Genomic DNA, 21,570 nt, shown 5'->3' with positions numbered 1-21,570 from the left:
GAGGAATGGGTGTCACTCACACCGTAAGTACACTGCAGCCATGGAGTGGTGGTGTGCGTTCCTTACCCCGGTGGTTGGCTTCATTCAGGAGTTGGTGCTGGGTAATTGTAGATGAGGATTAATTAATGACAGCTATTGTGAACTCATGGTAACTTTTGAAGTCTCATACAATGCCGTTGAGCAATTCTTGTAGCTTCTTGAGGACAGAAATGATGAAGGACGTCGTAAGAGCATGTATGTGACTCGGGCTGGCCTGCCAACAAGTTTATGAAAGTACAGGGCAGAGGTAGACCAAATTCCTGCATGCTTCAGTCAAAGTGGTGTCTCTTGGCAGCGCAGTGATGGCGACTTCGGTCTGTCTTGCACTTGATGTGGGAGAGAGCAAAAATACTCTCTGGTACAGGGTTTTTCTGCTGTGGTCAGGGTAGAGAGCGACCATTTCCCCCCACCACCACCTTGTGCTTACAGAACAAGCAGTTTGAGGTGGTGTTATGGGCTCTTAAACATCTACCTTTGCTGTAATAGTTAGAAAAAATGCAGATAAAGGTGCTAGCTTAGGCACAGGCTTTGAATGCCTGTGGCACTGGGGAGCCTGGCTGCTTATTGCCCATGTCAGACCATCGTACGTAGGGGAGGCTGACGGGGTACTCCAGCACGTCAGAAGAACCTGGCTTCTAAATGATGGTCAGATCTTCTCAGAACTTAAAGTTGCTTTTTAAAACTCTATTTTTTTTTTTAGAAAAATACATGTATTTTCTTCCAAAGGAAGTTAAATGCCCAAATTTTGAATGTAAAACAGAACAGTGTGTCCCTGGTCACCCTGGGCAGAGTTTTCCAGAAATAGTTTAATTTTGGTTCAACCTTCACATCCCTGTTACAGCGTGCTCCCTCTCAGGAGCCAGTGTTTGGGCCCTGCTCTGCCCTGTGGGCTACAGGGTCTGGAGGGTGTTATTTAAGGGGGAAAAGGCACAAACAAACAAAAAAAAACCCCCAAACCTTTGTGTTTCCTTCTGACCAAAGTGCCTGGAGCATCAGAGATGGAGGCAGCCCAGGGATGCTGCGTCATGGGAGTTCAGGTTTGGGAACCTGTTTCCCAAGGTGGGGAAACACAGTTTACTGAAAACAAACCCCCAAATTACTGAAGAGTCAGAAATGTGTATATTAAGAAAACACTGTCATGTTCTGAACTAAAATTCATGTTACTGCACAGAAAGCTGTTAGTTTGCCTTGACAGGGGGTAAGGAGAAATACTAGATTTTCCTATAAGAAGTGGTGGTTGGCTCAGTGTCATCCACAGTATGCTTGGAAGCTGGCATATTAAACTGAAAACTGCAAACAATGTTGTTTTTTTTTTTAAAGCAGAATAAAGCAAAATTGGAAGTTGCTTGTATGAACTGTTGCATGGAGACTTTCTAAAACATCATCCTTTCTTCTTTCCCAGATTCACTACAGCTATGACTGGCTGGCTGCTCTGCTGCTCCTGTGCCCCAGCACTTCCTACCCTGTGATTTGAGATAACAAACATATGAAGTGAGTTACAAAACGTGTGGTGAGTACCGTGTGGCTTGATACTCTTGAACGTCTTAGCATGCAACTCAAATATTCCTTCCTAAAAAAAACCAAACCCAACCATATATAAGGGAGGACACTATAAAATCCAGTAACTTATAACCAGGGTACATGAAATATCTGTCAAGCCTGTGGAAGGGTGCTTAGAGACCTGAATGCAAGTTGCTCAATTCTTACTCCTTATTTCCATTGTAATACTTTTTTTTTTTTCCCCTCTTGATTTTGTAAGCATTTTTCACCAGACGTTCTCTGGGAACTTGCATCCCTGATCTACTCTCCCTGGTTTTATTTTTAGAAACATACGTGTTGAGCTGAGAAGTAGGTAGCTGCAATGCTACTTGTCAGTGATGAACGTCTCCAACAAGGAAATCAGGGAGAGTCCAAAGCCTTTGGTGGTGAACTGAAGCTTCTCTAAAAGTGCTTTAACTTTTGTTACTGGGAGGAGAGTTGATGTGCTCTGTATGTAAGCGTTTGTTCCAGTGTGACAAGTAAAATATGGGCCAGGTTGCCTATTCTATTACATTTGACTTGTGAAATGAGCAGAAAACTCAAAAATGAAGATGTTGGGAAAACTCTCTCTGGAATGAAGAAATCAAAGGGAATGATGTTCATAGGTGAGGGTGTTTGACTCCAGGGTGGACAGATACCTTGATTTCATGAAAGAGGCAGCAGTGATGTAAGTAAACAAAACAAGCAAGTGTTTTGATTTGATAAAAGTGATGACCTTGAGAGTGGTGCAAGTCTCTGCTGGGCAGGAGGGGTTTTTTGGGTGAAAATGGCACTACATTTCCCTTTCTGGACTTCAGAAAAAAATCATACATAGCAACAAACTATTTTTCTGTTCAAACAGAAGCCAGTGCAGACTAAGTGATACTGATTAAGCAGTTGGGGCATTTTGTTTAGGGACATAATTGTGTATCGTCCTTTGGGAACACTGTTTCTACTTTTGGACAAAATGACGTGACAAAACAAATTCTTTCTAAATTGTAATTTCCATTTTGCATTTTTCTATGTAGAAACCTTAATAAGCTCTTGCCTTTTGGTAATTTCAGCTGAGCGGCGGTAGATGGATGGACAACAGTTTCATGCTTTCAGTAGCTTCCAACCTGGAGGAGAAATCTGTTTTCAATTTTGCTTGATATTGTATCTCAAATTAGTTTGCAGCTTCATCCCCTGAAACTAATTTTATCTTTTTTTTGGTGCTAGTAGTAGGAGTGCCATTAATTGTTTGAACAGTCTTCAGTTTGAGCAATTCAGACTGGTGCAGTACAGTGCTTTTAATATCTTTGTATGAGTCCAGTGGAGACTGTAGTCATCTGACTATGCTTCATTTTATATTGTTTTGTCCTAAAGATAAGCCCCTGAATCTAAAGCTTTGTTGATGCATTGTTGTGGGGGGGTTCTTTTGTGACTGAAGTCTTTGACTTGTTTTCCTTCATCCTGCCCATACGATATCTGGGATCTTGGGAACTTCTTTTTTTTATCAGATCAGCCTGTTTCCATGGGGTTGGGAATTGTAGTGTGCTTTTTTTCACTTGGGCGAAGCTTCTACCTGGCTCACAGTGTCTGATTTGTTCCCCCATCGCTTTCTGTTCAGGATGTGGCTTCTTAGCACAGGCTGCTAGGCAGCATGAAGGCTAAATGATATAATGAGGAGACCTATCTTGTCTTTTTTCTAGTACGGTAGAAGTTGATAATGCATTACTGTGATACTTTATCAATTCCAAGACAGTGGGAAGTGGTGCTGTCTCAGCCATGGAACTTGCTCCCAAGCTGCCTACACTTGTATCCTATTCATGCCTGCTTTTATCTTTCTGTATATTTAAATTTAATATTTAAAGAAGCTCTGGCTTTCCTGTTCCATGACTTCCACTTGCCCATACTAGCACCAGGCTGTAAGCTAGCACCCTGACTCATGTCGTTACTCGTTCAAGGAGCATTTCTGTCTTCATCTGCGTGTTCCCTGCCTCGGGATCCCCAAGCAGAGCTACGCTGGCCTGACTTCTTCCTAGTTCTGGTGAGACCAGGGCCAGGTGCTTCCCCCGCCCTGCATTTGTGCTGTGGGAACAGAGATTGTCCATGCCAGTGAGGAGTTAGCTCTTGACTCTGCCGAGTTGTCCTCTGGTGTGCTTGGTGAACCATGTCCAGCTTGAGGAATCTGGCTTTAGGAGCACACTTTTTTTTTCCTGGATGGCATAAATGAATGAGAGCAGCAGCGGCTGCTGGTTAAATGGTTAAATTCCTGGCTTAAACAGTTGCTGGCATGGTGCATCTCTGCTGTGTGCTCACTCAGTGGCTGAAGTGGCCTTCTGCATAGTAGTAGATCCAGTACCTGGTGGTATGGGATAGGCCTGGACCAACGTTGGCTTGCACAGAACGCTGTGCTGTCTAAGCAATTGGAGTTGACTGTAGAGTGGACTTCTCCAGGCAATGCTGGAGGAAACTAGGTGGAACCAAAGTCTTGGAGGCGATGGCAAAAAAAAAAGAGAGACAGCAGTGAAAGCCATCGGTGCCTCCGCTGTTCTTTGGCTGCGTATTGAGAGCGGTCCTGATGATGTGTGGTAGCTAAAATATCCTTCTGTATGCAAAGCTTTCTAGTTGTATTAGTCATCCATCAGGCTTCTGGATTATTTAAGTGCTGAAGCTCTCCTCAAAGAACAGCAATATCTATTTGTAGAAAGGTACATAATGTGAAGTGCAATTCTAGTATATTAGAGCTACGTGGCTTGAGATGTTCTTGGGAATGCTGCCTCTCCTGTTGTGGGACTTCATGGTCTGTAAAGCCCCTATCAAAGATTTGTAATCTTAGGATTGGTTTTAGGGACTCGAATGATGATGCCATTGGAGCTTATTCTTAACTCTTCCCACAAAATCACGCCTTCAGCTGTTGGATATTGATCTCCCAACACTGATAAACTCTGAGGAAAAGGGGACAGTGCCCAAAAATGTGCTCTGTAGCATTAAGGAAAACTATTCTTCTGCTAGGCATGAGGGAGCCCCCAACTCAAATAGTCAATGACCAAAACCATCTTCTGTAACTCTTCAACTTGTACTGACTTGATTTGAGTCTGAAAATGCCTGCAGCTGAACTGGTCCATTTTTAAGCTGTAATTCATCTGTCTCTGCTGTTTGTGGAAAATCTTTAGGACAGCTGCTAGCTAGAAGGTTAATTATGATACAGCATGATTATATTTGCAAAACTTAGAGAAAACTCGAATCTTTGTGGCTTTTATAGTGCGTATGGGTTCACTTTGTTATATTCTAACCCAAAAATTAAATGCGGGGTTTCATGTAACGGTTGAGATTCATAGACTGGCAAAACACTTGTTCTTGCTCATGCAGTCTGGCTTTTATGTAACTCATTATTTTTGCTCAAATGTTGCAGATCGTCTGTTTCCTCTAGCAACAGCCACCAGATGTTTAGCTGAACAAGACTTAATTCTTTAAAATTGACCTGTAAGAAATGTGTGAAGGCGAACATGGGGGCGGAACAATTGTATATCAGCATGATTTCCATTTCCTTGCTAAAAACTCAGTGCAAGCCTTGCAGTTTCATTTGAGCAACGATGGATCCTTATTTTTTGTGGTACGCTATGAGGCCTTTTCCATGGTTTTTAATATTTCCATAAATGTACTGTTGGGGGGGGGGAGGGGGGATGGGATCAAGCTGTCTTACGAGAATTAGCATTACTTGGGTAATTAGCACTGTATGGGCTAAGTCTATCTGGTGGATATGCCACCATGCAGATCCTGCTGTGGATTCTGGTTGTCAGCTAGGCTTCTTGCCTACCTGTAGGTCTTCTGTGATCAACCCCTGTGCTTTGCTAGACTGACTCTATTTCATATTTCCATGGGAAACCAACTCCTGTCTCGGTTTTTCAGCTGGGTGAAGGGAGCACCCCAATGTTTTACTGCGGGGTGTGGGGTGAGCGGTCCTCATGGTGACTACTAGGAGGTCCAAGCAGCTCTTACCTCTGAAACATCCCCATTCTAAGGCTGCAAATACCATTGTCCTTCCAAGACTGCTTTGCGTAGGAGAAGGCTGTATAGGGACTCTTCTGCTGGGGGTGAATGATCTGGCACCTGGATTTTTGGGTCTGTTTTCTCCTCCGGGTCTGCAGGGACGAGATAAATCAAAGCAGAGCTGTGCCATTTCCCTTCCCTTCCCCACAAGGATACCTTGCTCCAGATCCTGTTGTTCTTCCCCTTGTTGTGCAGTTTGGACATGAAGGTGCGTGTCTGGACAGCCAAGGTGGCTGGAACGGTGGTCTCCTGGCTGGACCTTCAGTGAGTCTCTGAGCAGCATGGTTAGCGCAGGTACAATGCAGCTTTTAAGAGTCAGAATGCATGAAAAGCTGCACAGATAATCTTCAAGAATAAGTTTATTGGTTTTTAACTGGGGGAACTGGTGCTAGATCTGTACCAGAGAGGTATGGATTGGGTAGAGATGTGCAGCTCTGCAAATGGCTTCAAGGTTTCAGAGGTCAAAGTGTCTGCTGGTTTAGGTTGGAGATATTTCTGCTCGAAATAATACTTACCTAGTGCTGGAAATGCTTCAGGACACAATATGGATGCTCCAGCCTTCGCAAGTATGGATTTTGGTGTATTAGCCTTGGTTTTGGTGCTTTTTCAGAAGTTCTAGATGCCTACCACAAAATGTTGACATCGCTTACGCAGGCGGTACCTTGAGTGTCCTTTTCTACTGGTAAGATGTGAGACTGGTACTTGAAGTGGGACTTCCAACTCCTTTCCCTTGTGCTGCCTGCCTCAGGTTCACGTTTTCAGTAATTTTCAGAACTAGTGCGTGGGGATACTTACAGTAAGACCTTGCTGAAATGCCCTTGTGGGCCACGTGCTCTCTGGCCACTAGTTGGGCTTTGCTCCATTTACTGGCTCTTGTCACCCTTCCACAACAAGTTGCGTTTGTTTCTCCTTTAAGTACATGCTAGTTAACTCCTTTTCAAAATGATACCCAATTATTTTGCTCACTAAATATCTGACAGCTTTGAAATTCAGTGTTCCCTATCCTGTTCTCTCCTGGTGGGATGGGGGAGGGAGGCTGTGTGACATCCCAGTGCTTCAGAAACATGTGAGGGTGGAAGATGTGGCTGCAGTTTCAGTGAAAGCTGTTGCTACTGCAGTTAACACAAATGAAAGCCTTTATGTTCTTGGCATTCCGTTGTCATGCAGGATATGAAAAGAGCTACTGAAAATTACCAAACACCAGGGGAAGCAGTACTCCTCAAGTACATGTGTTTATTTTGAGGTGTTAGAAGAATCATAAATGTCCAATTGTCTGCAAGTTCCCTATCTGTCCATTCAATGGAAAAACAGTGTGTGACAACCTGCTGCTGCCGAAAAGGATGATACCATCTACCTGTACCTTTCCTCGGGCTGTCTCTGGGGCTTGTTTTAGCCTCTCAGTAGACATTCAGCTCAGGAACCTGAGGGAAAGCTGTGCAGTTCTGGAATTGGCTCGCTGAGAGGCCAAATGAGTGCTGTAGCTGGAGAGACTTGAGGATGGCAGGAGGAGCAGGACGATGCCTTTTAGGGTAGCTAGATGTTAAATGGGATAAGCTATCTGATGTGTATGACTTCTGGTAAACTAGGGGCTACTTGGCTCTTCTGACCAGCTCATCCCTGTCTCCTTCAGCCCCCCAGGAGACACCTAAAGCCTGGCTCTGTCCTTTCTTGTACCTAGGACATGGGCAGAGTAGGGAACTGGGACCAGGCAAGATCAGGATGAGGGAGGCGGTGGTACACTTGGGCACTGCTGTGGTCTGCCCAATCCACCTCTGGGGATACTGGCTGTGAATGTCTCCCACAAACCCAGCACAGGCTTGGGAGTACTTGGACTCTGTGCTTCCCATTGCTTGTCCGTCCTGTGCTCCCCAGTTAATATCACGCTAGTGCTGCTGGTACCATTTGTGAAGCTGTCCCCTACCTTATGGGCAGGGTGTTCACTGTAGTTGAAGAGCTGTGACCCAGACCTACAGCTGCTGACTCTGGGAGGCTCCTTCGGGCTGGAGTTGCCTCGTCTTTCCTTTATTTCAGTTTTCAGCCTGTCTCAGCCTGGCCACTGAACTGCTAAGGCTGCTGTAGTCTAGACTAGTCGTGGTCTGGTACACCCCTGGGGATGGGGTGGAGTCGTCTAAGCCACTTTGTGATGTGGAAGGAGCGTTTCGGACTTGTGGGGTGCTGTAGAGGACTTGTGGAGACGTTTGGGGATCCACCTGAAGGTGGCCACTAGGAAGAGCATGGAAAGTGGATAATGAATATTACTGGCATAAACCAGTGGCTGTCAGAGAGGTTTGCCTGCTCTTTACTTCCCTTGGGGCATGACAAATTCGGGGGTAAATGCATAATTGCTTCACTTCTAAGGGTTTGGAAGTTTTTCTCATCACCTTGAACCACCTTACCGTGCTTCAGCACTTGCAATTGATTATTAAACACGTCGCCATGTATCTGAGCTACTATAAGATCAAAACCAGAAGCAGAGTACATATGGAGCTTTGACTCGCACCCAAACTCTCTGGTGGTGCTGTCGTAAATAGATCTGTGAAAGCTGTTTTTGAGCGGTGCATGGATGCTCAGTCCCACTGACTCTTTTCCAGGGAAAGAAAACCCCACCACCAGGAAAACTAATTATCAGTTGATCACTGCATAGATCAGGTGTAAGCTATTTTCTTATATGTATACATGAATTGGAAAAATTGTCCTACAGTATATCTGACCTTTCCTTAAAACAGCCAAAGCCCCACCACTAACGTGTGCCTGCCACAGTAATCCAGGAAATAATTCCTGTAAAAGGCTGTAAAATCTTAAATTCTTTTATTTTCTCAGTATGCAAGTGTGTAAGAGAGGTCAGAGGATATGTGGGCATTGTCAGCTATATTTGGTACCATTTCAGGGGAAACGAAGAGAGTCTGAGCAGTAATTAAGCTAACTCCTATGCAGTTGAATCGGTGATGAACAGCCCCACTAACGAGCACTGGCTTGCTGGCTGCTGTAACTCAGCTGTGCTCAGATAAACTGCTCCTGGAAGTGGCATCTTCTCTTTCCTTTCAGAAATCCTTTGGTGCGAGAGGTCCCAGATTTGCACGTGTGCTGCATTTGCACGTGTGCCCTGCGGAAGAAGAGCAGATCAGCTTCAGACGGGTTATCCCGCTTGCTTCCCAGCCAGCTGAGGGGTATTGGTAAACGATTTGTAAAGGCAAATGCACGATTGCTGTCATCTTCTCCTCCTCAAGCAGCAGCAGAAGTTGGTGGTGTTGTAGTAAATCACTTCAGAGAGCACAGGTAATGAAGCGAGGCCCCCTGGGGATGCTGTGGCAGCTGTTGGGCATCTGACTGGTGCTTGTAGACGTGGTCAAGCAGTGATCCATCACAAACGAGGGTTTGGCTATATTTAGGTAGGCTGTCCCCTTTTCCGTCTGCAGCTTCACCTTGTCCTGAGACACATCCTCAGAGGGATGATGGCTAGACTGCCATGGTAGAGAGTTTATTTTCCATGTTAGTGTTGAGTCTTCAGATGCCGGGAAGTCCAATTTTTAGCATTTCCTTTAAAAGGCAGCAAATGCCAGGTTGTTCTCAGTGTCCTTCACTTTAAACTTTCTTCTCCAGCTGAATGAGAATCAAATCTGTACAGTTTCTGTGACAAAAAAATATATGGTTAGCCTCAAGTGAGCTCTGAAGGTTGCAGGCTCAAAAAGTAGATGAGAAACCTCACTTGATGCAAGCTGCAGAGCCCTGTTGTGTGATCTGTGGGTACCAGAAGGCTACACAAATTCAGGAAGAAGCGGGACAAGTTCTTCCAAGTGGGGAAAATCAGTCCAGCACCATTGCATTGATATCACTGCAGGTCGTGAAATGGTGTTCAAGTCTTTAGCTCCAGTATAGAGCATTGCTGTATGTTTCCTGTGCTCTTGTCGTCTTGGCTAGATGTTGCTACCTGCCACCGAAGATGGGATGCTGTGCCAAACGCGGCCTTTGTGCGTCTCGGTGTGCTTGCTCATGCGCTGGTGGCACCTGCACTTTCATGGCTTGAATTTCTTCTGAAAAATCTGAAATGTCCTTGTTCCACCTGCTGGTTTTCACGACCTGACTGAGAAGACTAAGCTGGAAATGGCATGAATTTTCTTTCACACGCGGTGATTCAAAGGGATATTTTGTAGTCGAATACAGAGCCATTTTCAGGTTTCAAACCACAGTGGATGACTCTTGAAAAATGCCTGATATACAGGCCAGTACTGGGCATGGTATAGAGATGCTATCAAGAAGTGCTGTTTTCCCTTGTGGAAGATCTGCCTGGTAGGCTGAGGAATTGGGCTTGTATTTTCATCTTTCTCAAGGTTATATCGTTTGCATGAAAGGGGAACAGGCACTGTAATGAAGTCATTCATCTTGAAAATATAGTTTTAAGGTAGGACCTAAAGGTGATCTGTAGTCGAGGGAGGCAGGGTTTCAGTAATGTATTCTCAGAGGCTCCACCTTTACTTAGGTGAGGATTTGGATGGGGGGTTGGTGCCTTTCAGAGGCCAGGAAGATGCTAGGTAGCACGAGTACGCTGACTTCTCCCATGGTAAGGAGGTAAGTCTCTGCATGGGACAAAACCCCACTTCTCGGTTTAGCTCATGATACTGAAACTAATAGGGTGGAATAAGGTGTCATCTCTCTACTCAACAAGATCGGTGCTTGTGAAATAACAGCTAAAGCTCAGTGTGAAGAAATCTGCCAGCCGTAACTAGTCCAAGGCCATGTGTTGCAGGGCAAAGGATTGTTATCACCAGGGTGCACTTTCCTTGGCTACAAACCTCTGTGAGTGTCTGCGGTGCGTCTCTACTTCATTTTAAAAAATAAACTTAACCCTTGAGCCTAGATGAGTGTGAAAGGGTAGAACAAATAACTTTTTCCTCCAGCTTCAGGAACCAAGGACTTCCTCTGAGCATCGCTCCTTGCTTACTGTTTGTATCTTTGGGCGTTGGCTTCAGTTTCTCCCCGTTGCTAATCCCGAGGATGCAGTAAGGTGTTTTCTAATCTCTCTGCACCAAACGCATCTGAACTGCCTTAATCTTATCACAGGGACTTGTTTTAGTTCTTGAGAAATCTTTAGGTTTCTCTTTGCGGTGTCACTAGCTTTAAAGTCATTTCAGGATGGAGAATACAGTAGCATGGAGCTGCATGCACTACAGCAGCTTTCCGTGCTTCCTTAAACCTGCATTGATGTACTTGGTAGCCAGCTTCAGTTTGTATCTGCCAAGTGGTCACTCTCACTTGTTGAATAGAAGCAAGCTTGTATAGTTACCGGTGTGTTTATTTTATATATGATGAGCAATAGCAAAGGCAGCTGGTCCTGTGTGCTTTGGGAGGAAGGTTGTGCCCATCGGGATGTTTTAGCTGAGATAAAAATATCCGTGGTTTGCCCCACGGTCTTTTGAATTCTGATCCTGTAACAGCGGGAGCAGATGACTTCAAGAACAGCTTAGAAAATGTGGTTTCAGTGTTTGGATAATCCAGTATCTAATAAGACCCAAGTTGTGAAGCTTTTCATGTGGACAGGGATGAGTGACTCCTCTCCCGTGTGCATTCCTTTGTGTTACACTGCTTAACTGAGCTCGCGCTTCGTTACTTTGCTCAGCAAGGGAACACATGTGGATCGCTCTCCTCTGGCTTTATCATAATAGCTGGAGAAATTTAAGGTCTTTGAATTCTTTGTCAAATGGGATTGAAACACATGAATGGGTTAGAAGCTTGCAAAACAGGGATACCAACACAGCTAAGGCCAAAATGTAAGTCTAATTCCTTGAGGAATGGAGCAAAATATTTCTTTTTGTTAACCACAAGACTTTACTCTTGTTCACACTAGGTGGTATTTATAGTTGCCTTGCCTTTCCTTCCTCATAGATTGCCGGACCGCAAGTGGGTGGAAGATTTGTTTGTTTTGGCACAATATTCACTTTACATAGGCATGTCTCAAGTTTACAGCAAACAGAGGAGCCAGGCCGTGAACTGTGCAAAGCCCTTAACATAAGGGAAAGGAGAGAAGCGGGAGAAGTCGTCATGTAAAATTATCTCTGTGAAACATCTCTTCAGCTTATTTTCCCTGCTGGCTTGCATGACACTTCCTTAAGCCAGCACTGCTCCATCAGATGCAATGTGAGCTTGAAGGCTTGTGTCAGCGCTGCTTGTTCCTGCTGCTCACAGCCTTTGCTGGAAACCGAATGTGCTGTGGGCTGGGCAGCCAGCATCCTCCGTTTGGGTGTTGACTAGCTTCAGTGGTGATCCTTCTCTGGCACTGGGGAGTTCAAATCTGAACGGATGTAACCAAAATGTTCCTCTTGTTAGGACAAGAGGAAACGGCCTCAAGTTGTGTCAGGGGAGGTTTAGACTGGATATTAGGAAAAACTTTCATACTGAAAGGGTTATTAAGCATTGGAACAGGCTGCCCAGGGAAGTGGTTGAGTCACCATGTCTTGGGGGTATTTAAAAGATGTGTAGACATAGTGCTTACATATGGTTTAGTGATGGGTTTTGTCAGAGTTACATTGATGGTTGGACTAGTTGATCAGAAAGGTCCCTTCCAACCTAGGCTATTCTATGATTCTGTGATTCTAAAACGGTGTGATGATCTGGCAAAAAGGTAGCTGAGGTGTTCGCTTGCTACCTAAGTACTGTTTCTTGGCCTGAGAAATAAGCATCAGGTGGTGGGATAGTGCTGAGATGCAGATAAAAGTTAGCATCGGTAGCAGTGGCAGAGGTTGGCATGAATTGAATCCACCGCCATGACCTTAGCACAGCGGCACTGCCGAATACATCTGGCTTTGACAATGCAAATAAATGTGCTGCAGAAGCTGAATACAGCTCTGGAGCTATTATTTGCAGGTGAAAAGTGGTGCTGCTCCGTGTGTGGAGGGTCACCCAGTGGCCCTGCTGTGTGGGACTGGGTCTGGGCTCGGCTCTCGGTGGGGGGACACTGTCGCTGCCCACTGTCAGGTTCCCTTTTTGTGGAGGCAGAGGACTCTGTTTTTTCTTGGTACGGAGGGATTTTGTGGATTACCAGATGTCCTTGCTGGCATTAAAACCCTCTCGCATCCTGGGCACGTTCTCCATCACCTGGCACAAAGGCAGGGTGGTGTCTGGTCACCCGTATTTGTGGACCTGTGTTCAGGAAAGACTGCAAATGAGGAAGGGGTGGTGAAGAAATTCTTGTCTGTGAGGGCGGTGAGCCCCTGGCCCATGTTGCCCAGAGAAGCTGTGGCTGCCCCATCCCTGGAGGTGTTCAAGGCCAGGTTGGACGGGGCTTGGAGCAATGTGGTATGGTGGGAGGTGTCCCTGCCCAGGGCAGGGGGTGGCACTGGATGATCTTTAAGGTCCCTTCCAACACAAACCATTCCATGATTCTGTCTCATAACCAGGCTGATCCTTTGCGAATTTAAATTTGTCTGATTACTGTGTACTTAAGGGAGGAAATTTGATGAGCTTGATGGTGCATGAAGGCAAACACTGTCAGCTGGATCGGTACAACCAAACCTCCAGAGCTTATCTCGATACTGTCACCGTGAGAAACCGGCCAGTATTTGTTGCCATCTCTTACGCTGCTCCTGCCACCCAGCCGTGCCCTAGTGTGCTGGGTGCTTTTACATGGGATGCCCATGGGGAGAGGCTACTTCTTCTGATGCTGCTCTACCTGACGTAGCACAAGGACCTCATCTCGGCAAGCGATGTGAGTGATTTTTAGAAAGAAGCTACATCTTGTGAAGCACGAGTAGAAAAATGATGGATGTGGGATGGTGCTTGGTGATAAATCTGGAAGAAGCTAAAACACACCTGTCCAGCATGTGAGGACTTTTAAGCTGTTGTTACCTTGCTACCTTCAGATTTGAGGAAGGAGAAAACCCACAAAACCAACCAACAACAGAAACCTTCAAGTATTGCAATTTTTTGAAGCTGTGTAACTTGCTCTCTGGAGTATCAATGGCTTTTCACTGCGGGCTGGTGGTACGGGCTACTTCCTTGCCATATTGAGGAAATAACTAGGCACAAACATTTACTTTCTATGAACAAAGGCAACTGTTGAACAGTGTATCTTGAGATTATTATGGCTAATTGCCGTGCTGAGGAAGTGCGGGTTTTATAGAGCTTATGACGTTTGTGTGGGTGTAGCCTATCTTGCCACTTGCGGGCAGAGAACGAAACCAGTAACCGAGCCTGTACCTTGCACTGGGGAGGAGGCAGCTCATAGCTGCCAGCACAAGGAGTGACCTTTGCTTTGTTTAGAAACAAATAACTAAAAATACAATAAAAATAAAAAAAACAAGGGGTATTTCACAAAACTATCACAGAGCATCTTATGGCCCTCCTGCCTGTACTTCTCCAGTGGATATTTTGCTTGGTCTGCATGTAATTCTTGGCATCTCTCAATCGCGTGGGCCATCCGGGTCTATCTCTTCTGACAGCTGAACTGCTTTATAAGGATACGCAGTTGGGAGCTCTGAAAAAGAGGAACCTTAAATCTCGGAGAGAAAGGAAAAGGTTGTTCTTTATGTGCCATGAGGACACTACCCTGTAGGATAGGTGGGGTTTTTCTGACAGCGTGGTCTGGCCCTGAGGCACAGCTGCAGTGCTGGCTTCGGGGAGATTTTATAATCCCCTAATGGGAAGGGAAGACAAATCGCTGCAGCAGGTTTCAGGCTTTGAGTGTATTTGTGGTATTAAGCTTTGTCATTTTTAACGTAAGCGAGCTGTACCAGTAAAAACCTTACCCTGCAAAAAACAGAGAATGAGGCGATGGCAGGGAATTGGGGCGCTGGCACCTGGCAGCTTTGTGACAGCAGCTTTGAGATGTTTGCTTATGTTGAATCAAGGTATTTATTAAGCCCAAATGAGCAGGATTGATTAACCAGGAGTCTTGGTTCTTACCTGTCCAGCTGCCTTGAGCTCCTTAACCTCTGCACATGGTTGCAAGGTTTGTCACCCCTGTTTGACGGCAGCGTGCCTCCAAATAAACAGCATGTTAAAGGCTGGGGGAGATTGCTCTCTGTAGATAGGTCTCAGGTACATAGTTTCCTCTTTGAGATGTTGCTTAGTTGCATGCAAAATATGTAGGTAATGTCAGCTGAATTCCTGCCAAACATCTAATTATATGAAGTGACAGCATGGTCTGATCCTCTGTCCCGTGACTGCTGGAAAAGGCAGTATCTTCAAGTAAGGAGAAGGTGAAATTCAGGCATTAAACCAAAAAGACATGTACATTAAATTGCTGAGTATCAAGTTTTCTTGTGTTTCCTCTTAATATGCTACTTGTCTCTCCTTTTTGGCATCACTATTTATTTTTTTGGAGATCTGTTGATACTGCAGCTCAGTATCTCTTACATCTGGTTTCTAATTTATGAACCAGCTCTTAGGAGGAGTTTCTGGTGATGAACAACTGGGAGACAGGGGCCAAGTCAAGTCTGTTGGGCAACGGCGAGACTCCGTGGGACAGTCACATGGACTTGTCAGGGTTGTCTGCTTCCCTGTTTTCTATGGGGCGTATGGGCTTTGCCTGCCAGTGCAGGTCTTAAAGCTTAGCTCCACGGGCTGCACAGAGTATACTTGTGACTTCTGCCCACCTAAACTGTTGGTTTGAGTCGTGGCCCCTTACAGGTTTCTCCTTTCATCCTCTCTTTGTATCAGGCTACGCAGTAGTGAACAACAACTTCTTCAGTTCCTGTGATGCTGAACACTGCCCCACAGTAGGACAGGAAAGCACAAAGTCTCTCTTACAGCTAGTTTGCTTTGTCTGATTGCGGGTATTCATCCCTGGAGGACACACCTAAGCTGGGGGGAATCTTGCCTGATTTACGGTGCGTGTAGGTGCTCAGTGCCTAAATCCTTGCACTGAAGTAGGTGCTTGCATGAAGCTCCCTTTCTGAAGACACCTATTTTTGATGCACCTTTGTTCCTTTTGTGTGGAAGTGGTGTTTTCTCTAAGGCTTTGCTGCTTTGTATCGTGGACACTTGGACACTGAGAGTGCCATTGCACCTGTATTGTGAGAGGCCAGAGTAGCTTTCCTCTGTCTCCTGAGCCATCAGGTATGAACACGCAGCAGCATCAACGTGATGTTTTATGCCGACAAGACACAGCATATGTTGTTTTCCCTGTCTAGCAGTCTTTTGGTCTTTGCAGCTGTATCCTGGACACTATCATCTAGGTGCTGGTTAATACCAAGCAGGGGGGTGCACTGCTGCTTCAGACAGCTGGCAAGCATCATCCCAGGTCTCTACTTAACATGGTTTCAGAGGCTGAGATCCTGAATCTGGCCAGCCATTTCAGAAGCTCTTTTTAGGGGCTGATATGAGCATTGGCAGAGGTTTGGTGTCCTTTTGATCTGAGGCAACCAAGAAACTGTTCTTGTTTGTCCTCAGAGGCACTGTGGGTATTGGTGGACAGAGGAGAGGCAACCTGTGCCCATCAGGCACCACAAGCTGAGTCTGGGGACCGCAGCTTTCCCCTCAAGTTGGGGTCCAGAGAGCCTACAGCTGAATCCCACTTCATGGCTGTTTTGTAATGACAACGCTTCTGTTGATACTGGGTGGAAATCGACATGAATGCATTCTTCCACAGGAGAAACAAGTACCTGAGGAGTGCTTGTGTTCATCTTGACGCATGGCCAAATGCTTCTCACACCTCCTTGAACTACCCAGGGCTGCCTGTCACCTCCAGCTGGGTTTCGCTGATGCAACTTCTACCTACCCTCGCTATCAAGGGGTCTTCTGTTTCCTTTGGCCCTGTCTCCTCAAGTTCACGAGGGCTTTTCTTCTAGTAAAAGGCTTTTCCCCTGCACCCCCCCCCACACACCCCATGAAAGCTGTGTTGGCTCTGAACATGATACTTGCATTCCTTTCTGAAAGCAGAGAAAGAGCACTTCATGGTTTGGATAGTGAAAGGGTTTTCTTTTTTTTGTGTTTAACTGCCAAATTTACCAGTCTTTTCAAGCTCTCTGAGCCTGTCTGCAATTCATCCTCCGGGCTTCTTTTCCTTGCCAGGCCGTGCGCAGATAAAAGTCGTAGACTATTGAGGTGCATCTGTGTTAAATTATGCTATAAATCTGCAAAAATTATGTTGCTGCCAGTGATCCAAGCCTGCTCCAGAGCCCAGGCTGCAGTGGTGGTCTTGTCGAGGACTTTCCTTGTTGTTGATACTGGTAACTGCAAACTATGTCTGTTGACCACCAGGGATGCACCTGAATCTGCTTGACCTGGGTTATTCCCTAAAGATGCACGTGGCTGTCTAGAAATCATCTCTTCTTTGGTAGACATTGCCCTTTTACTTCTTCAGATCCTGAAAGGAAGGAATTGGTGTAGGCATATCTGAGGCTCTCTTTTTGCTGTTAGGCAATCTGGTATTTTAAGATGAAAAAAATGCATGTACGTGTGATGCCTGGATATCAGAGAACACCTGTGGGGTTTTCATCCTGCCCAGGGTCTGTTGCAGACCCTTTGCTACTGCCAGGTTTTTTTGTCATTTCCTGTGTAGCATCCTCATAAATAACTATTTCTGCTGGAACCTCATCTTACATGGCCTTACGCAGCCAGTTTTGCAACTGGAGATGGTGTCCTAACCACGATGCTCTTTGCCAGTCTTTGAGAAGCCTTTCAAACACTGGATTTTTAAAGCCGGAGTTGGTTGCTGTGATATCAGGAGGTAGATCTCAAACTTTGTTGATGTGACAGTTGCCTGCTGGGGGACTCGCAGGGCCAGTGAGGATGTGGCTCTGGGGCTGGTGGTGTGCAGCTGTGTGGGGGCTCAACACCTGCGTCCTTTGGAGGTGCTTGCTGCTGACAAATGGGGATTTGGCATTCTGTCAGGCTTTTCTGCAGAGGGATGTGTGTCTGACTTCTGCAGCAAGGCTCAGAAGATAGAGGGGAGCTGATCTGGCAGTTGCTCTTCAGTCTTTTCTCTTCCCAACCTAAAAAAAAAAAAAAAAAATAAAATAAAATATGCAGAGCTCAGGTTTCATTAGGGGAATTTTTTTCATTTTATTTCAGCATTCAACTGTTCATTTAGCTGTTCCAACATAATGCAACCCTTCATAAAGAGCACTAACCCTCTTTTTCTGGCAGATTATGATCTGTAGTGCTTTGTTAAACGTATAGGAATATGCGTACATGGCTGCTGGCCTATGTTTGGCTTGAACTCGAGTTGGGAAGAGCATTCAATGAATCTCGGTTGCATCACACAAACCACTTCCCTGAAAAATGGTCTATTCTTTGTTTTGACTCTTTGTGTGGAAGAACTAAATTTCTAAATAAGTTGCTTTTCCCCTCCCTAGCATTCTTGCTTTCATGCTGAGCTTGTGTAGAGGGTACTGAGAACAAAGTTCAGGAATGGATGCTTGGATCACTCTTGGTGAAACTATCAACCAAGACTCATATGGAAAAGTAACTTGCCAACACATTCAGTTGAGGAATATACAATTAACGTGTTTTAGCACATTTGCAGTGTCTTCAAGGAAAAGACTTCATGGAAGTTCACTTCCCTAGGATGGAAAATGGTATGAGTTCATTTGGGTTCATCCCTTTCTGTAAAAACTGTAATTGTAGGATGTCAACTTGACAGTCCTGTGCTTTCATGAGTAACGAATGAGTGTAATGATCCGCGGTTGTCCATCCCTCTCCCTTCCCAGCAATTTAGACTTAAATACTGTTTGTATGTCTCATCTTGTAAGGAGCGTTTTTCTGCCTGTGAAGCACTGAACAAAACTAACTGCATGAGCTGAAGATTAAATTGTTGGGTCAAATGATTCAACAGAAGCAACTCGTAATGTTTAAAAGGCATCTGCGGCCTTCAAGGTTGGAAAGAATCTCCCAAGTGTGGGACATCTGACATGACGTGCGCCGTCTTGCTGTGGTTTGCAGCCAGCTTTGTCAATAGTGTTACCAGCTTTCAACTGCAATAGAGAATTTTGACCTACTTTTTCAGTTTTTCTGTTGTTCTGCACAACATTGAGGACACTGAAACCAGGTCAGTCTAGTGCTGGTTGGGAAAGCACAGAGAAATGCTGCTCTGTCTGGAGGTGCTACTGGATACAGGCGGATATTTGAAATATACTGCCATAACAGGAGGCTTATTGGGGGAGTATCTCCTAGTAGGAGACCCTCTAGGTACCCAGAAAGCTCTTGAGTGGGAGAGAAAAAGGTGAAAAAAGAATGCTTTCTCCATTCAGCCTCTGCATCCTCCCTTCCTACTAGCTTGTGCAGATAGCCAAGCACCAGGGCAGGATCCTCTGTCAGGTCAGGCCAAGATAAGGTATTTGGTTATCTGTTGACTTTTTCCCTTAGGAATAGGGCAGATCTCATAACTCTTTTTTTATTTTCTCATTAGTAGAAGAGTGACTTTGCCAGAAGTGAGTAATGGGATAGCTTTGGAAAATGAAATTTTTACTGGGGCCAGTTGGAAGGCAACATCGGTCAGAAGCAGGACAAGAAGTGGAAAATCACGGAAGGGAAGAGGTGAGGCTATGGGATGAGAAGGCATGAAGGGACCTGAAGCCAGTGGAGATGTGTGTCCACGTGGAAGAGAGCAAAGCTGTAGGTGAAAGGTTTACTGATAATGTTTTAATATAGGAAGAGCATTGACACCTAGGAAGCTGTTAATGTGTGGGGTGAAGCAGAGGACACAAAGCCAGCTTGTTCCTGTAAACTTACAGGTGTAAGTAAATGAGTTGACAGATGCTGAGAACGTGAGTGAACACATCATATATGTCCTGGTTTCAAAATATTCCTCCTTACCTGCATCCTGGCTTTTGTACCTTTTCCAGAGGGCAAAACATTTGTCCCAATCTGTGGCAAAGGCAGCAAAGCTTTCTGCTGCTGAAGGCTCTACTTCTTGCATTGAATGAGCGTAGAAGCTGGTGATCTCCTATCTGTATGTTTATAACGTGTCAGTTGAGAGCCCTGGAGGACTTTATAGCCTTTGAAGTCATGTGGGAAGTAGCAGATCTTGTCTGGAAAGCGCTTTCCAGATCAAGAGACTTGAAGAATTACGCAGGTGTGTGGGGTGGACATTGGAAAATCCAGTGAGACGGCATGTACCTTGCCCTGAAGCAGTGATCTTGGAGTTGCTTTGAGAAATGGAGTTCCAGTTTCTGTAGAGAGCGGGATGAGATCACCCATCTCAAAAGAAACCGGGGCTTTCTTGACGGTCTCCTCTTAAAAGGAGGGAAAAGGAACTGTAGGGCTGAACTACTTCTGCTTGTTAGGGTGGCTGTCCATGCAGCAAGCATTTGCAGTTTGATTTCTAGCATCTTTTGACTCCTTCATGAATAAAAACCACAGAGACCTGGATCAGGTCTGCCTGATTTGATTTGAAGAGAAGGGGATTCACTTGCAATTTCAATTTGGACAGATTTTATGAAATCATGCCACAAAACAAGACTTTGACAGCTCTTGTTTCATATCTTGGGAAGGTCTCCAGAGTATCTCAAGTAGGTCAAAGAAATTTTCAGCGCAAGGGAAGCGAGCTTTTCCTTTGAAAGGTAGGAATAAGGTTTGCTCCGGCATCTTCACACCAGTCTCCTGTTTGCGTTATCCTTTACTACTGCTGCTGTCAAACTTAGGGGCTTCATTGAGAAAACCGGATGGCCGTAAGCTCTGTGTCTGTGCCCTAATGAGCGCTCAGTGAGCGATAAACCTTCCTTCACCCTAGGCTGTGCTATGGCTCGCAACGTGAATGGCAGCTGCTTTCAGCACCACCTGGAAGCTGGTTTGTGGCTCAAGTGCTGCGGTTTTATTGATGGAGGAGAGGTCATGATTTAAATCTTGGGTCCTAAGTGTTCTGAAGTGTGTAGGATATAAAGTTTTTGGTTGTTTTTGTTTGGGTTTTTTACTTAGCTAACTGTGCTTTAAGTAATTCCCTTTCAAGCCTGCATCTTTCATTAAATAACTGTTCCTGTGTCTCCAACTATATTGTAGTGAAACAATGAACGCTGGAATTGGACTGAGTCCCCATTAGGGAAATATCTTCACGCAGCTTTGTTTAAATGCAAGTAACTTTCAGGAGCAATCTTGCTGAGCGGGTGGAAAGGTAGGAAGGAAAATCGTTATGAAAAAGTTTAAATTGTGGCAGGAAATAGTCCTGGTGTTGAGTAGTCTTTAAATATTAATGCGACTGACTTCAAATTACAGTCTAGTCTTCATTCTTCTGCCACTCCTCTTCCAAAGCCAAGTGCTTTGTTTGTCCTCAAAAGCCATATTTGATGCCATATTTACTACAGTCATTTTTAGTATGCAGCAGCAGCATTGTCTTTGCGCAATTCTGTGTACCAACAGCTGGGATCTGCTCATAATAAAGAGGTTATCAAACGCTTGGTTTGCTCATTCATTGCTGATCTGAATTCCTGTTTGCAGGAGGCTTTCAGCTGAGAGAGGATTAGTGTTTGCAGACTGTCAGGCATGACCTTTCCACTCTTCTCCCTCAGGAGACCTTGTACAGATGGGGATCGGGAGAAGGATGGAGGTGTAGTGGCTTGTGACCGTTAACATCTTATTTCACTAGCCAGGGAATGTGTGGTAGAGCGCCCTGCTCAATCTGCCTGAGAAGACTGGAGTTGCTTGTCCCACCTGAGGTGCACTGAGCACGATGGTGTGAGTGTCAAACTAAGCAGTGTATTTCTGATGTCGGATCTGAAACTTGGCACATGGGGCTTGAGCTGGGTTCAGACTTCAGTCTGGAGGAGGGGGAAGCTGTATCGAGGCTCAGGAGGGCTTGTGCTCACGAGAGGCTTGAGCAGCCCTTAGAGGAATGATGTACTTGTGTCATCGCGCGCTGATGGAGGACTGCCTGCCCTGCAGCTGCTGAATCATAGAATCATCTGTGTTGGAAGGGACCTTTAAGATAGGGTCCAACCATCAACCCAACACTGACAAACCCACCACTGACCTGTGTCCCTCAGCACCACGCCTGCCCGGCTTTTAAATACCTCCAGGGATGGTGATTCACACCACTTCCCTGGGCAGCCT

General features: G+C 45.4%; 1 protein-coding gene across 4 annotated transcripts in view; it reads left to right on the top strand.

Moving 5' to 3' along the window:
- CSNK1G1 (casein kinase 1 gamma 1) overlaps window positions 1–21,570 on the top strand; it is a 109,722-nt gene that overhangs the window by 19,530 nt on the left and 68,622 nt on the right. For 2 of the 4 annotated variants that reach the window (XM_063345584.1, XM_063345581.1), the window contains exon 2: window positions 1,442–1,549. The gene's annotated coding sequence lies outside the window, so the exon portion shown is untranslated. Of the gene's footprint in view, window positions 1–1,441; window positions 1,550–8,745; window positions 8,766–21,570 lie in introns of those variants that run through there. The other 2 variants (XM_063345582.1, XM_063345583.1) reach the window with 2 other exon arrangements.

This window comes from Chroicocephalus ridibundus, chromosome 9 (genome assembly GCF_963924245.1).
Source record: "Chroicocephalus ridibundus chromosome 9, bChrRid1.1, whole genome shotgun sequence".
NCBI lineage: Eukaryota > Metazoa > Chordata > Aves > Charadriiformes > Laridae > Chroicocephalus > Chroicocephalus ridibundus.
This window is presented reverse-complemented; position numbering and strand designations above follow the sequence as displayed.